Raw genomic sequence first — 14559 nt, 5'->3', positions numbered from 1 at the left:
CTCTTTCTCAATTTGTGCATAGCTTTGGGGTGAGTGCTCTCGAGTCAAACGCAATGGGCTTGCCTTCCTGCACAAGGCAGCAAAGTCCACTTTGGCTGGAGTCGCTCTGGATTGTGACAGGTTTCGTAACATCATAGTAGCGCAACACTGGCATGGATGAAACCAGAGATTTAATCTACTGCACAACGGCCTCTTGTTTGGGTAGGCAGTGCCATGGTGTGTCTTTGTCCAGCAGAGGCTCACAGACTGCTGATAGGTGTGGTAAGATAGTTTGCAAAGCCGATGAGACGCTACACTCCTTTTGTATCAGACATATCGACATATTAGCATATCGAGGATCGCTATTACTTTGTCTGGGTCCTGATTCATCGGCAGTGCTCCATCAGTACCAGGAGCTTTAAATCGTGGTAGTGTTCTGCTTCTTCGTCAGTGTCAAACCAGCCTATGATCAGGACATCATCAGCGATGGGTTCAATGGCCTTGAGCCCAGCCTGTAGCTCATGCTGCTTGTGTTGGTATACCTCAGGCGCCAAGGAGACACCAAACCCGACCTGGTTGGTTCAGTCACAGATGCCATGTGGCCATCGGTCTCATATAGTACTTGTCCAGCTTGGCCTTCACAGCCACTTTCATTGCAATGGGCACATTGCGAGGAGCATACTGGACTGGAGTGAAGCTCTCATTCAAATCAAAATGTACCTCCCCAGGTACTGATTCAACGTACCGATTGAATACATCATCATATTTGCTGATTTCTTTGGACAAATCAAGATCAAATCAAATTTTATTGGTCACATACGCGGGGTTAGCAGATGTTAATGCGAGTGTAGTGAAATGCTTGTTCTTCTAGTTCCGACCGTGCAGTTATATAATCTAACAATTTCACAACATCTACCTTATACACACAAGTGTAAAGGAATGAATAAGAATATGTACATATAGATGGACGATGGCCTAACGGCATAGGCAAGATGCAGTAGATGGTATAGAGTACAGTATATACATACGAGATGAGTAATGTAGGGTATGTGAACATTATATAAAGTGGCATTGTTTAAGTGGCTAGTGATACATTTATTGCATCCAATTTTTTATTATTAAAGTGGCTAGAGATTTGAGCCTGTATGTTGGCAGCAGCCACTCAATGTTAGTGATGGCTGTTTAACAGTCTGATGGCCTTGAGATAGAAGCTGTTTCTCAGTTTCAGCTTTGATGCACCTGTACTGACCTCGCCTTCTGGATGATAGCGGTGTGAACCGGCAGTGGCTCGGGTGGTTGTTGTCCTTGATTATATTTTTGGCTTTCCTTTGACATCAGGTTGTGTAGGTGTCCTGGAGGGCAGGTAGTTTGCCCCCGGTGATGCGTTGTGCAGACCTCACTACCCTCTGGAGAGCCTTATGTTTGTGGGCAGAGCAGTTGCCGTACCAGGCGGTGATACATCCCGACAGGATGATCTCAATTGTGCATCTGTAAAAGTTTGAGTGTTTTTGGTGACAAGCCAAATGCCTTCAGCCTCCTTCTTCACCACGCTGTCTGTGTGGGTGGACCATTTCAGTTTATCCGTGATGTGTACGCCGAGGAACTTAAAGCTTTCCACCTTTTCCACTACTGTCTCTACTGTCCACTACTGGACAGGGGTCCATGCTGGACATGCTCCACAATGTACAGGTCATTTGGTATGGTGAACTGGATCAGTCCCAGGCCTTCGCATGTAGAGCCTGAGAGGAAAGGATGTTGACTGTGAAAACCAATCTCAAACTCCAGCTTGTGTTTGGGTCCCCTAATAATACATTCGGTTTCAAAGATTCCCACAGAGCTCATTAGCTTTCCTGAGTACAGCTTTAGTCTAGTATCGCTGGGCACGATATGTGTCTCAGGTGCCAGATTGATTTTGTCTTTGTAGCTCATTACGTAGCACCGGAATCCAGTTGACATTGTTGTTGCTTGTTGTGTAATCGTAGCGTCACAAACCATTTCTTCCCTCTTGAGTGTACTGCCTCAATGGATTCATGCATGTAAATGTCACTTTCACTGTTCTGAACACTGAGTAACATCATCAACACAATGAAGCTTGCCCTCACTCACCCTTTTGCTTTTGCAGCTTCCAAAAATGAACAGCTTGTAAATGATGTTCCAGGCGGGTTTGAAGTAATTCTCCAATACATCCAGTATGGCCTCTGCATCAACCTGTTGTCTTGCTGTGAGGGGGAGATTGTGCCTGTAGATGTGCCTGCATTTGCTGCCCATTAAGCTCCTCAGAGTTGCCGCTTGGACCTCGGTTGGGTTTCTCATGTAGACCGGTCGCCAGCGCATAGTCCTCGAATTCATCCCAGTTGTCCCAGTTAGTATTCCAGTCCCCTGTGAGAACCATAGGTTTTGGTGGTGGTATGTTTGCTGCCATAGTAATGGATAGTAATGTTTTCCTTCAGCCATCGAGGTAGGTAGTGATGCTAGCTAGACAGCTAACAACGAGTTGATCAGTGGTGTGGCTAATGTTAACAGTAGACGTTTGTTCGCATATGGAACGTAACTGAGCCTATTCTGTACTTAGCTACAAAAATAACATGTGTGGTTTTTGAGCCACTTCTGATACCATGTCTCAGTATGATATCTTAGATTAAAGACAAGTTCAATAGCCATATTTAAGTATTGTACAAGTCCCTATACATATCGATGTCGATTACATATCAACTAGTCTCCGTAACAATGTGCCAATATACAGTTGAAGTTGGAAGTTTACATACACCTTAGCCAAATACATTTAAACTCAGTTTTTCACAATTCCTGTCTTAGGTCAGTTAGGATCACCACTTTATTTTAAGAATGTGAAATGTCAGAATAATAGCAGAGAGAATTATTTATTTCAGCTTGTATTTCTTTCATCACATTCCCAGTGGGTCAGAAGTTTACATAAACTCAAATAGTATTTGGTAGCATTGCCTTTAAATTGCTTAACTTGGGTCAAACATTTCGGGTAGCCTTCCACAAGCTTCCCATAATAAGTTGGGTGAATGTTGGCCCATTCCTCCTGACAGAGCTGGTGTAACTGAGTCAGGTTTGTAGGCCTCCTTGCTCACACACGCTTTTTCAGTTCTGCCAACACATTTTCTATAAGATTGAGGTCATCGCTTTGTGATGGCCACTCCAATACCTCCAATACCTTGACTTTGTTGCCCTTAAGCCATTTTGCTTCAACTTTGGAAGTATGCTTGGGGTCATTGTCCATTTGGAAGACCCATCTGCGATCAAACTTTAACTTCCTGACTGATGTCTTGAGATGTTGTTTCATTATGTCCACATAATTTTCCACCCTCATGATGCCATCTATTTTGTGAAGTGCTCCAGTCCCTGCTGCAGCCAAGCACCCCCACAACATGATGCTGCCACCCCCGTGCTTCACAGTTGGGATGGTGTTCTTCGGCTTGCTAGCCTCCCCCTTTTTCCTCCAAACATAACAATGGGCATTATGGCCGACCAGTTCTATTTTTGTTTCATCAGACCAGAGGACATTTCTACAAAAAGTATGATCTTTGTCCCCATGTGCAGCTGCAAACCGTAGTCTGGCTTTTTTATGACGGTTTTGGAGCAGTGGCTTCTGTCTTGCTTTGCTGCCTTTCAGGTTATGTCAACATAGGACTCATTTTACTGTGGATATAGACACTTTTGTACCTGTTTCCTCCAGCATCTTCACAATATCCTTTGCTGTTGTTCTGGGATTGATTTGCACTTTTCGCACCAAAGTACGTTCATCTCTAGGCGTCTCCCTCCTGAGCGGAATCACGGCTGCGTGGTCCCATGGTGTTTATAATTGCGTACTATTGTTTGTACAGATGAACGTGGTACCTTCAGGCATTTGGAAATTGCTCCCAATGATGAACCAGACTTGTGGAGGTCTATAAAACAAATTCTGAGGTCTTGGCTGATTTCTTTTGATTTTCCCTTGATGTCAAGCAAAGAAGCACTGAGCTTGAAGGTAGGCCTTGAAATACATCCACATGTACACCTCAAATTGATTCAAATGATGTCAATTAGACCATATGAAGCTTTTAAAGCCATGACATCCTTTCTGGAATTTATTTAATTTATTTAATTTATAGCTTGGGTGCTTGACTGCCTTTGTGAGGTCAGATCGGTCAGATCTCCTTGGCCAGTGTCCAGTGTGCGCTCTGAACGCTCCGAGAAACGCTCTGAATTTACCAATGGACAATCTGACAACACTCTGAATTTATGAACGCCAAGAGCACACTCCAGAGTGTATTCACGAACACACCCAAAGGGTCTGAATACTTATGTAACTAAGGTGTTTCTGTTTTCTATTTTGAATACGTTTCTAAAAATCCCAAAACTTTTTTCGCTTGGTCATTATGTGGTTTTGTGTGTAGATTTTTAGTTAATACATTTTAGCATAAGACTGTAATGTAACAACATGTGGAAAAGGGTAGGGGTCTGAATACTTTCCAAATGCACTGTAGCTAGAACGAACGACTGGGTCGCATCCATAAATTTTGAACAACAAGATTTAACAACTGGGTTGCGCCTCTGTCAACCAGACTGTTAGATTGAACAACCAGCCTGCTTGGGTAGCAACCCTAGATTTGTTTCGGGGCTATATCTTGTGGAAGGATGAAATAGTATGAATAAATTCATGAAGATAACGTTTTTAATGAAAATATGTCAATCATTATTTGAATATGTTGGTAACCCGTTGTATAAAAGTGATAATGCCCTCGAAGCCGGTGTTTGGAGGATACTGTATATTGGCATGTTTTGCCAGCCTTAGATGATCAACACCAGTGCCAATATATCCTCCAAACACCGGTTTCTCTGGCATTATCACTTAAATAATGAACGCTCTAGAATGCTCTTCAAGGCATTTAAAAACAAGTATTCAAAAATGCCATGGTTTAATTAAGCAATAAGGTTGAGGGGGTGTGGTATATGGCCAATATACCATGGCTAAGGTCTGTTCTTAAAGACAACACAACTCAGAGTGCCTGGACACAGCCCTTAGCCATGGTATATTGGCCATATACCACTAACCCCCTGGTTACTTACATAATTAGAGCAGTAAAAATAAATGTTTTGTCATACTTTGGTATACGGTCTGATATACCATGGCTGTCAGCCAATCAGCATTCAGGGCGTGAACCACCCAGTTCATAATTAAGGGATATTCAATGAAGGGCTTTTTGTTCCATGCAAAATAATGAACGATGTGGAAGGTGTGTTCCGTGTTCCCCAAGTTGATTATCCCTTACTTAAACCATGGCTATAATATAACACACTTGCCAGTAGAAATGTGTTCTACATCCACTGAAGTAGCTAGCAAGCTTACTAGATAGCTACAGTAGTTGCCGTAGTTACCAAATAAACAGACTAGCTAGTTTTGCTAAGCAAACCATCGGACCTAGCTTGCTATTATGAAAATCATATTCAACAATAATAATACTGTTTTCAATTCGACTTTTGCTTTCAAAAGCAGCTCAAACAAAACATGTCAAAATGACCCTGAGGAAGGCACAATGATGCCGAAATGTTGGTAAATACCCATTAAATTGCTGGGAGATTATACATGGAGTTTGCGACTTTCTTCATTTTGATAGTTTATAGTTTATTCCCCGCTAGTTAGCACCTCCACATAAACTATTATTCTGGGTGTGCGCCAGCTCATGTTTTTTAAAATCTAAAATTAAATATAGCCATTGAATTCTACCATGCAAATATACCGTGCATAATAGGAGAATAATGCATGCTCTAGAATGCCCTTCAAGCCAATCAGAAAGGAGTATTAAAAAACTCTATGGTGTAATACTTAAATCATAAAACTCTCAAACAACAAACAAGCAAGCAGAACATGAAAGATCTCTGATCACAACATGTTGCTGAAGCAATAAAAAAACAAATATACTAATGTATGGTTTTAGGTTTTGTTTGGTCCGTATTATAACTATAGAGGTCACATCATTGTCCCACACAAAAAAAAAATATGAGTGTAGTAATTAATTTGAGATTCCACTAAGAATTTGATTGAAATAAAACTTTGTTATATGTTTTGAACGGATAATACTTCAGCTTGAGCAAACTAAGATCAAGGTACATTATTTGTGAGTCGGGACATCATGGATAAGAGAAACAACAAGGATTGGCACCAAATTAGTCTCCTAAAATCCCATAATTTGCTACTTTCACATAGACTCAACCGTTGATTTCTTTCGACCTTTGGGGATGCAACTACTCATTTGCTTAATTTAAATTAGGCTAAATTGGGGTGATTTCCAATTGACACAACGACCTTGGCGTGAACTTTTCTCCTTGCTGTGAATGGGCCCTCGTTGAGGCTCAAGGGGGCCTGGTGTTAGCTGGGGGCCAATGAGGGATTCAGTTGAAATCACAGCGGTGAAAGTAGCATTGGCAAGAGGGCCCTGATTGCATCGGGACAGCATGCTAGTGGAAAAAGTGTCCTTGTCAGCCAGTAATGGCCCACTTGACAATCACACAGGCACAAAATTGCTATATTTAACACTGATTGCAAAGACTGGTTGCACCCCCATACCCAAACTGCATGACTCCAAGCTTAAACGCAAGCCGGCCCCCTTCTAATAACCCCACATCTATTTGCAAGCTAATTGTTATTTTAAGATTTTTATTATGTGTTTAATTCCAGTGAAACGTTGTCCTTGATTACAGTGTTTAATATGGGCATTGGAGTTATTCATACACATACTATACAGTTGAAGTCGGAAGTTTACATAGACTTAGGTTGGAGTCATTAAAACTTGTTTTTCAACCACTCCACAAATTTCTTGTTAACAAACTATAGTTTTGGCAAATCGGTTAGGACATCTACTTTGTGCATGACACAAGTCATTATTCCAACAATTGTTTACAGACAGATTATTTCACTTATAATTCACTGAATTACAATTTTAGTGGGTCATACATTTACATATGCTAAATTGACTGTGCCTTTAAACAGAAAATTATGTCATGGCTTTAGAAGCTTCTGATGGGCTAATTGACATCATTTGAGTCAATTGGAGGTGTACCTGTGGATGTATTTCAAGGCCTACCTTCAAACTCAGTGCCTCTTTGCTTAACATCATGGGAAAATCAAAATAAATCAGCCAAAACCCCAGAAAAAGAATTGTAGACCTCCACAAGTCTGGTTCATCCTTGGGAGCAATTTCCGAACGCCTGAAGGTACCACGTTCATCTGTACAAACAATAGTACGTAAGTATAAACAACATGAGACCATGCAGCCATCCTACTGCTAAGGAAGGAGACAGGTTCTGTCTCCTAGAGATGAACGAACGTACTTTGGTGCGAGAAGTACAAATCAATCCCAGAACAACAGCAAAGGATCTTGTGAAGATGCTGGAGGAAACAGGTACAAAAGTATCTATATCCACAGTAAAACGAGTCCTATATCGACATAACCTGAAAGGCAGCTCAGCAAGGAAGAAGCCACTGCTCCAAAACCACCATAAGAAAGCCAGACTACGGTTTGCAAATGCACATGGGAACAAAGATCGTACTTTTTGTAGAAATGTCCTCTGGTCTGATGAAACAAATATAGAACTTTTTGGCCATAATGACCATCGTTATGTTTGGAGGAAAAGGGGGAGAATTGCAAGCCGAAGAACACCATCCCAACTGTGAAGCACGGGGGTGGCAGCATCTTGTTGTGGGGGTGCTTTGCGGCAAGAGGGACTGGTGCACTTCACATAATAGAGATGGCTTCATAAGAAAGGAAATAATGTGGATATATTGATGAAACAGAGTGTTTACATTTCTCCCGCCCCACCCCTCAGCTTTTCACTGAAACAGGGAGTTCACTTTGTTATGATTTCAAAAGCTGATTGCCACTTTACCTGACAGCATTTGTGCACATACCACTGAAAATTGTTTACTTTTTGATCATCCTCTTGACCAACATTTCATGATATACAATGATAATTTTGGCTATCATTTTACAGTACTTTTTCTCAGCCACGATTTTGAGATTTACATTTGAGTCAATTAGCAGACACTCTTCTCAAGAGCAACTTACAGGAGAAATTAGGGTTAAGTGCTTTGCTCATGTGCACATTGTTAGATTTTTCACCTATTTTTTTCACCTAATCAGCTCAGGGATTTGAACCAGTGACGTTTTGTTACTGGCCCAATGCTCTTAACCGCTAGGTTACCTGCCACCCACAGTCAGTAACTATTTAAACTTTGTTATAATTACGAGATTTGGCACTTACTAAATCACTACTCATCTGTGTTCTCAAAAAGAACGTCAGTTGAAATAATTTGATATCGAACGTGTATATTTCAATGTCCTTGAGATGTAAATAAATGAAAATTAATCAAATTCTTAGCACAATTATGAGCAAATATGGTATTAGAATAATAAGAATATAATAAATGTGCCTTGTGTATCTAATACAAGAATATGGGTTGTGAGGGTGAGGAGATGCTGAACTTAGAAGCCATGCTCATGCTCTTCACCTCTGGACAGACTGGGAAAACTATTCTTCCCAGGGAATTTCTAACACAAAATGGCGCCGGAGGAGATGGCCGCCGTTTTACGGTCTCCTAACCAATTGTGTTATTATGTGGGGGGTTTTTCGCGATATTTGTAAATTAATTTGTACATAATGTTTCTGCAACCGTATCTTACGGCAGAAAAGAGCTTCTAGATATCAGGACAGCTGTCACGGTTGTCATAAGAACTGGACCAAGGTACGTAGAGTTCCACATCTATATTATAAAGTGAAACTTTAGCCAAACCAAAAAAATAAACAAACAATAAAACATGACTATGTGGTGCACATGCACAAACACAAAATAATATCCCTCAAACACCGGTGGGAAAAATTGCTACTAAAATATGATCCCCAATTAGAAACAACTGCTGTCTCTATTTGGGAATCATACAAAACACCAACATAGAAAAAAATAACTAGAACACAACATAAAAATAATAAACTAGAATACCCCCTAGTCACGCCCTGACCTGCTACACCATAGAGAAACAATGGCTCTCTCTGGTCGGGGTGTGACAGTGCCTCCCCCCCCAAAAGGTGCGGACTCCAACCGCAAAACCTGAAACCAAATGGGGAGGGTATGGGGGATGATTAGTGTTGGTGGCAGCTCTGGTTTAGGTCGTAGCCCCCGCCCAGACCCCGGATCCGGCCATCGCGCTGGGCTGAACGCCGTGCCTGGACTGGGCACCGGCGCAGAGGAGTGCTCTGGCCCAGGAACTGGGTTGGACGCTGTGCCTGGACTTGGCACCAGCGCTGAGGAAGGCTTCGGCCTTGGAGCTGGGCTTGGTCGCCTTGCCTGGACTGGGCACCGGCACAGAGGAAAGCTCCTGTCCTGGAGCAGGACTGAATGCCTTGCCTGGACTGGACACCGGCGCTAAGGAAGACTCCGCCCAGGTTGCACCAGACTGCTAATCGGATCCTCTGATCGGATGTTGAGCAGAACACACTTGCACAACATCTCTCTCATCTCTCTCTCTCTCTCCCAACTTCCCCATTGCCTCCCTGATGGTCTCTGGCTCTTCAGGGCGAGTGCCGGCACAGATGACACCGGACTGATGACCCGATCTTCAGCCCGCCTGCGCTGCAGCCTACTCTTCGCCAACATCATTCTCCGATATTCCTCTTCACACTGCACCATCGACTCCCAGGCGGGCTCTGGCTCTCTCCTTGGGTCGACCGACCACCTCTCTATCGCCTGCTCCATGTGCTCTGGCTCTTCCCACGTCTCAGCCGGCCATCCCCTGTGCCCTCCCCCCCCAAAAAAAATCTTGGGGTTGTCCTTGGGCTTTCTGTGGCCGCGAACCCTGGCGTCGTCGCTGTCCTCCATTATTACCTAACGTCTGCCGCCAAGGAAGGTGTAAAGTTTGTCGTTAAGGGTAACGATAGGGTAAGACCAAGGCGCAGTGTGATTTGAGTTCATCATATTTTATTAAAATGTGAACCAGCAAAAAAAAAACAATAAACAATACAACGAATGAAAAGCTTTGTCGTGCAATAATACATGCAACCAAACAAAGACAAGATCCCACAACTGAAGGTGGGAAAAAGGGCTGCCTAAGTATGATCCCCAATCAGAGACAATGATAGACAGCTGCCTCTCATTGGGAACCATACTAGGCCAACAACAAAAAAAGTTAACATAGATATACAACAACTAGAGTACCCACCCTAGTCACACCCTGACCTAACCAAAATATAGAGAATAAACAGGGATCTCTAAGGTCAGGGCGTGACAGAAGGGTGTCGCATCCACCCATCACTTCTTCCCATGTCCAAAACTCCTTTACCTCGTGGATACGCTGCTTGGTCCTCTTTTGGTGGGATATTCTGTCACGGTTGTCGTAAGAACTGGACCAAGACGCAGTGTACGTAGAGTTCCACATCTTTATTATAAAGTTAAACTTAAGCAAAACAAAACAATAAACGAAAGAAATGTGACTACGTGGTGTACATGCACAAGGTGGGAAAAATAGCTACGTAAATATGATCCCCAATTAGAAAAAATGATTACCTGCCTCTAATTGGGAATCATACAAAACACCAACATAGAAAAAATAAACTAGAACACAACATAGAAATAATAAACTAGAATACCCCCTAGTCACGCCCTGACCTACTACAACATAGAGAAACAATGGCTTTCTATGGTCAGGGCGTCACAACAGCGATCACTCACCTCAGATGAGACAAATACTTTTTCAACAACAACAACAACAACAACAACAACAACAGCAAGCAGGACTCACACAATATTCTCTAAACACCCCACAGGCCAGACATCTCAATTATTCGCAACAGGAAGCGACGCAGAGGAAGAAGAGCCGGATGCCTAGTCCAGACCCGCAGAAGGATACTAGGAAAGCTGCCGTTACCGTCAATATTACTCGCCAACGTGCAATCATTGGACAATAAACTAGACGAGGTACGATCACGAATATCCTACCAGCGGCACATCAAAAACTGTAATATCCTATGTTTCATGGAATCGTGGCTGAATAATAACATGGAAATTCAGCTAGCAGGATACACGCTGCACCGGCAGGATAGAACAGCATAGGGGGGAGGGCGGTCTGTGCATATTTGTAAACAACAGCTGGTGCAAGAAATCTAAGGAAGTCTCTAGATTTTGCTCGCCTGAAGTAGAGTATATTGTGATAAATTGCAGGCCACACTACTTGCCTAGAGAGTTCTCAGCTATACTTTTTGTGGCAGTTTATTTACCACCACACACAGATGCCGGCACTAAGACCGCACTCAGTCAGCTGTATAAAGAAATAAGCAAACAGGAAACCACTCACCCAGAGGCGGCGCTCCTAGTGGCCTAAGACTTTAATACAGGGAAACTTAAATCAGTTCTACCAAATCTCTATCAACATGTTAAATGTGCAACCAGAAGGAACAAATTCTAGATCACCTGTACTCCACACACAGAGACGCGTACAAAGCTATCCCTCGTCCTCCATTTGGTAAATCCGACCACAACTCTATCCTCCTGATTCCTGCTTACAAGCAAAAATTCAAGCAAGAAGCACCAGTGACTCGGTCTATAAAAAAATGGTCAGATGAAGCAGATGCTAAACTACAGGACTGTTTTGCATTGAGTGCATTGAGGACTTCGTCCCCACAGTGACTACGTACATACCCCAACCAAAAGCCATGGATTACAGGCAACATTCGCACTGAGCTAAAGGGTAGAGCTGCCGCTTTCAAGGTGTGGGACTCTAACCCGGAAGCTTACAAGAAATCCTGCTATGCTCTGCGACGAACCATCAAACAGGCAAAGTGTCAATACAGGGCTAAGATTGAATCATACTACACCGTCTCCGAAGCTCGTCGGATGTGGCAGGGCTTGCAAACTATTACAGACTACAAAGGGAAGCACAGCCGCGAGCAGCCCAGTGACACGAGCCTACCAGATGAGATAAATCACTTCTATGCTAGCTTTGAGGCAAGCAACACTGAGGCATGCATGAGAGCATCAGCTGTTCCGGACGACTGTGTGATCACGCTCTCCATAGCCAACGTGAGCAAGACCTTTAAACAGGCCAACATTCACAAGGCTGCGGGGCCAGATGGATTACCAGGATGTGTGCTCCGGGCATGTGCTGACGAACTGGCAGGTGTCTTCACTGACATTTTCAAAATTCTAATAATACCAACATGCTTTAAGCAGACCACCATAGTCCCTGTGCCCAAGAACACAAAGGCAACATGCCTAAATGACTACAGACCTGTAGCACTCACGTCCATAGCCATGAAGTGCTTTGAAAGGCTGGTAATGGCTCACATCAACACCATTATCCCAGAAACCCTAGACCCACTCCAATTCGCATACCGCCCAAACAGATCCACAGATGATGCAATCTATATTGCACTCCACACTGCCCTTTCCCACCTGGACAAAAGGAACACCTATGTGAGAATGCTATTCATTGACTACAGCTCAGCGTTCAACACCATAGTACCCTTAAAGCTCATCTCTAAGCTAAGGAACCTGGGACTAAACACCTTCCTTTGCAATTGTATCCTGGACTTCCTGACGGGCCGCCCCTGATGACACAACAGTGGTAGGCCTGATCACCGACAACGAAGAGACAGCCTATAGGGAGGTCAGAGACCTGGCCGGGTGTTTCCAGAATGACAACCTATCCTTCAACGTAACCAAGACTAAGGAGATGATTGTGGACTACAGGAAAAGGAGCACCGAGCACATCCCCATTCTCATTGACGGGGCTGTAGTAGAGCAGGTTGAGAGCTTCAAATTCCTTGGTCTCCACCTCACCAACAAACTAGAATGGTCCAAACACACCAGTCGTGAAGAGGGCACGACAAAGCCTATTCCCCCTCAGGAAACTAAAAAGATTTGGCATGGGTCCTGAGATCCTCAAAAGGTTCTACAGCTGCAACATTGAGAGCATCCTGACCGGTTTCATCACAGCCTGGTACGGCAATTGCTCATCCTCCGACCGCAAGGCACTTCAGAGGGTAGTGCATACGGCCCAGTACATCACATGGGGCAAAACTGCCTGCCATCCAGGACCTCTACACCAGGCGGTGTCAAAGGAAGGCCATGAAAATTATCAAAGACCCCAGCCACCCCAGTCATAGACTGTTCTCTCTACTACCGCATGGCAAGCGGTACCGGATTCGAGGACAAACAGGCTTCTCAACAGTTTTTACCCCCAAGCCATAAGGCTCCTGAACAGGTAACCAAATGGTTACCCAGACTATTTGCATTGTGTTCCCCCCAAACCCTTCTTTTACACTGCTGCTACTCTCTGTTTATCTTATATGCATAGTCACTTTAACTATACATTCATGTACATAATACCTTGGCCCGACAAACCAGTGCTCCCGCACATTGGCTAACCGGGCTATCTGCATTGTGTCCCACCACCCTCCAACCCCTCCTTTTACGCTACTGCTACTCTGTCCATCATATAGGCATAGTCACTTTACCCATACCCAAATGTCTTTTTACTGTTGTTTTATTTCTTTACTTACCTGCACACACACACACACACACACACACACACACACACACACACACACACACACACACACATACTTTTTTCCCCCTCACTATTGGTTAGAGCCTGTAAGTAACGTAACAAATAAACTTTGATTTGATTTTACACCAACCAATTTTCTTCCATGAGGCCCCCACACTGGCCAATTTGTTTCCATGAGGCCCCCACACTGGCCAATTTTTTTGTTGCCCACTGGGCTAAGGATGGAACAGCCCATCTGACATGCAGACTAATCTTTCAATGGCCCTTTGAGTCGGATGATGACTGAACCAAAGACAGGTGAAAAGGAAATGGAGGAGGAGAAAGAAACATTGTATCCACTGGAAGGAAGAAGAGAGGAGGAAACAGCAGCTGAGGGAAAGGTCTTGGAACAAAGAAAATATCCAGGAGCTAAGCCTAAAGCAACAAAAAAGGCTTCATCCTCAACCACCAGCAGCACCAGAAGAACCAGGAAAGCACCTGGTTATCTTAAGGATTATGTGGTCGAGTTTCCCACACCAAAGGGCAAGCCAACCAGAGCTCAAAGTGGGGATGGATCAACTGTACGTTTCAGCCATCAACCATGGACAGTATCTTCAATATGCAACTCGGAATTGGATAAGGATTGGTGTCTGTCTTCACTTGTAGCCTGTGAGAAAGACCTGATCATGTGATAGAGAGCCATGTGAGTGAGAGGCAGTTCGGATTGCGCAGCACTCAGGGAGAATGGCACAACGCACCACTCTGGGCCGAAAAAGGCATGCATTTTTTTACGGTGCATTACGGCCACAAAGGGGATGGTGCCGTGAAATTCTAGGCATTATCAAGTGCTTGTCAAATTGTGAATTAGAGACTGTCGGAGTGTGTACAGCCAGCGCAAAAAAAAACAAAGCAGAGCTCATGCCTTTTAAGCAACTTTTTTCAATTCATCATTAGTCTCATCATGCAGCCTTACAATGTATTAAAAATCAAAACATAGTGTATAGCCCAACATTTGTAGAACAACTAAAGTTAAATT

This window comes from Oncorhynchus mykiss, chromosome 1 (genome assembly GCF_057628025.1).
Source record: "Oncorhynchus mykiss isolate SJ-2025 chromosome 1, ASM5762802v1, whole genome shotgun sequence".
Classification (NCBI taxonomy): Eukaryota; Metazoa; Chordata; class Actinopteri; order Salmoniformes; family Salmonidae; genus Oncorhynchus; species Oncorhynchus mykiss.
The sequence above is the reverse complement of the archived record's forward strand: the minus strand, read 5'-3'. Positions refer to the sequence as shown.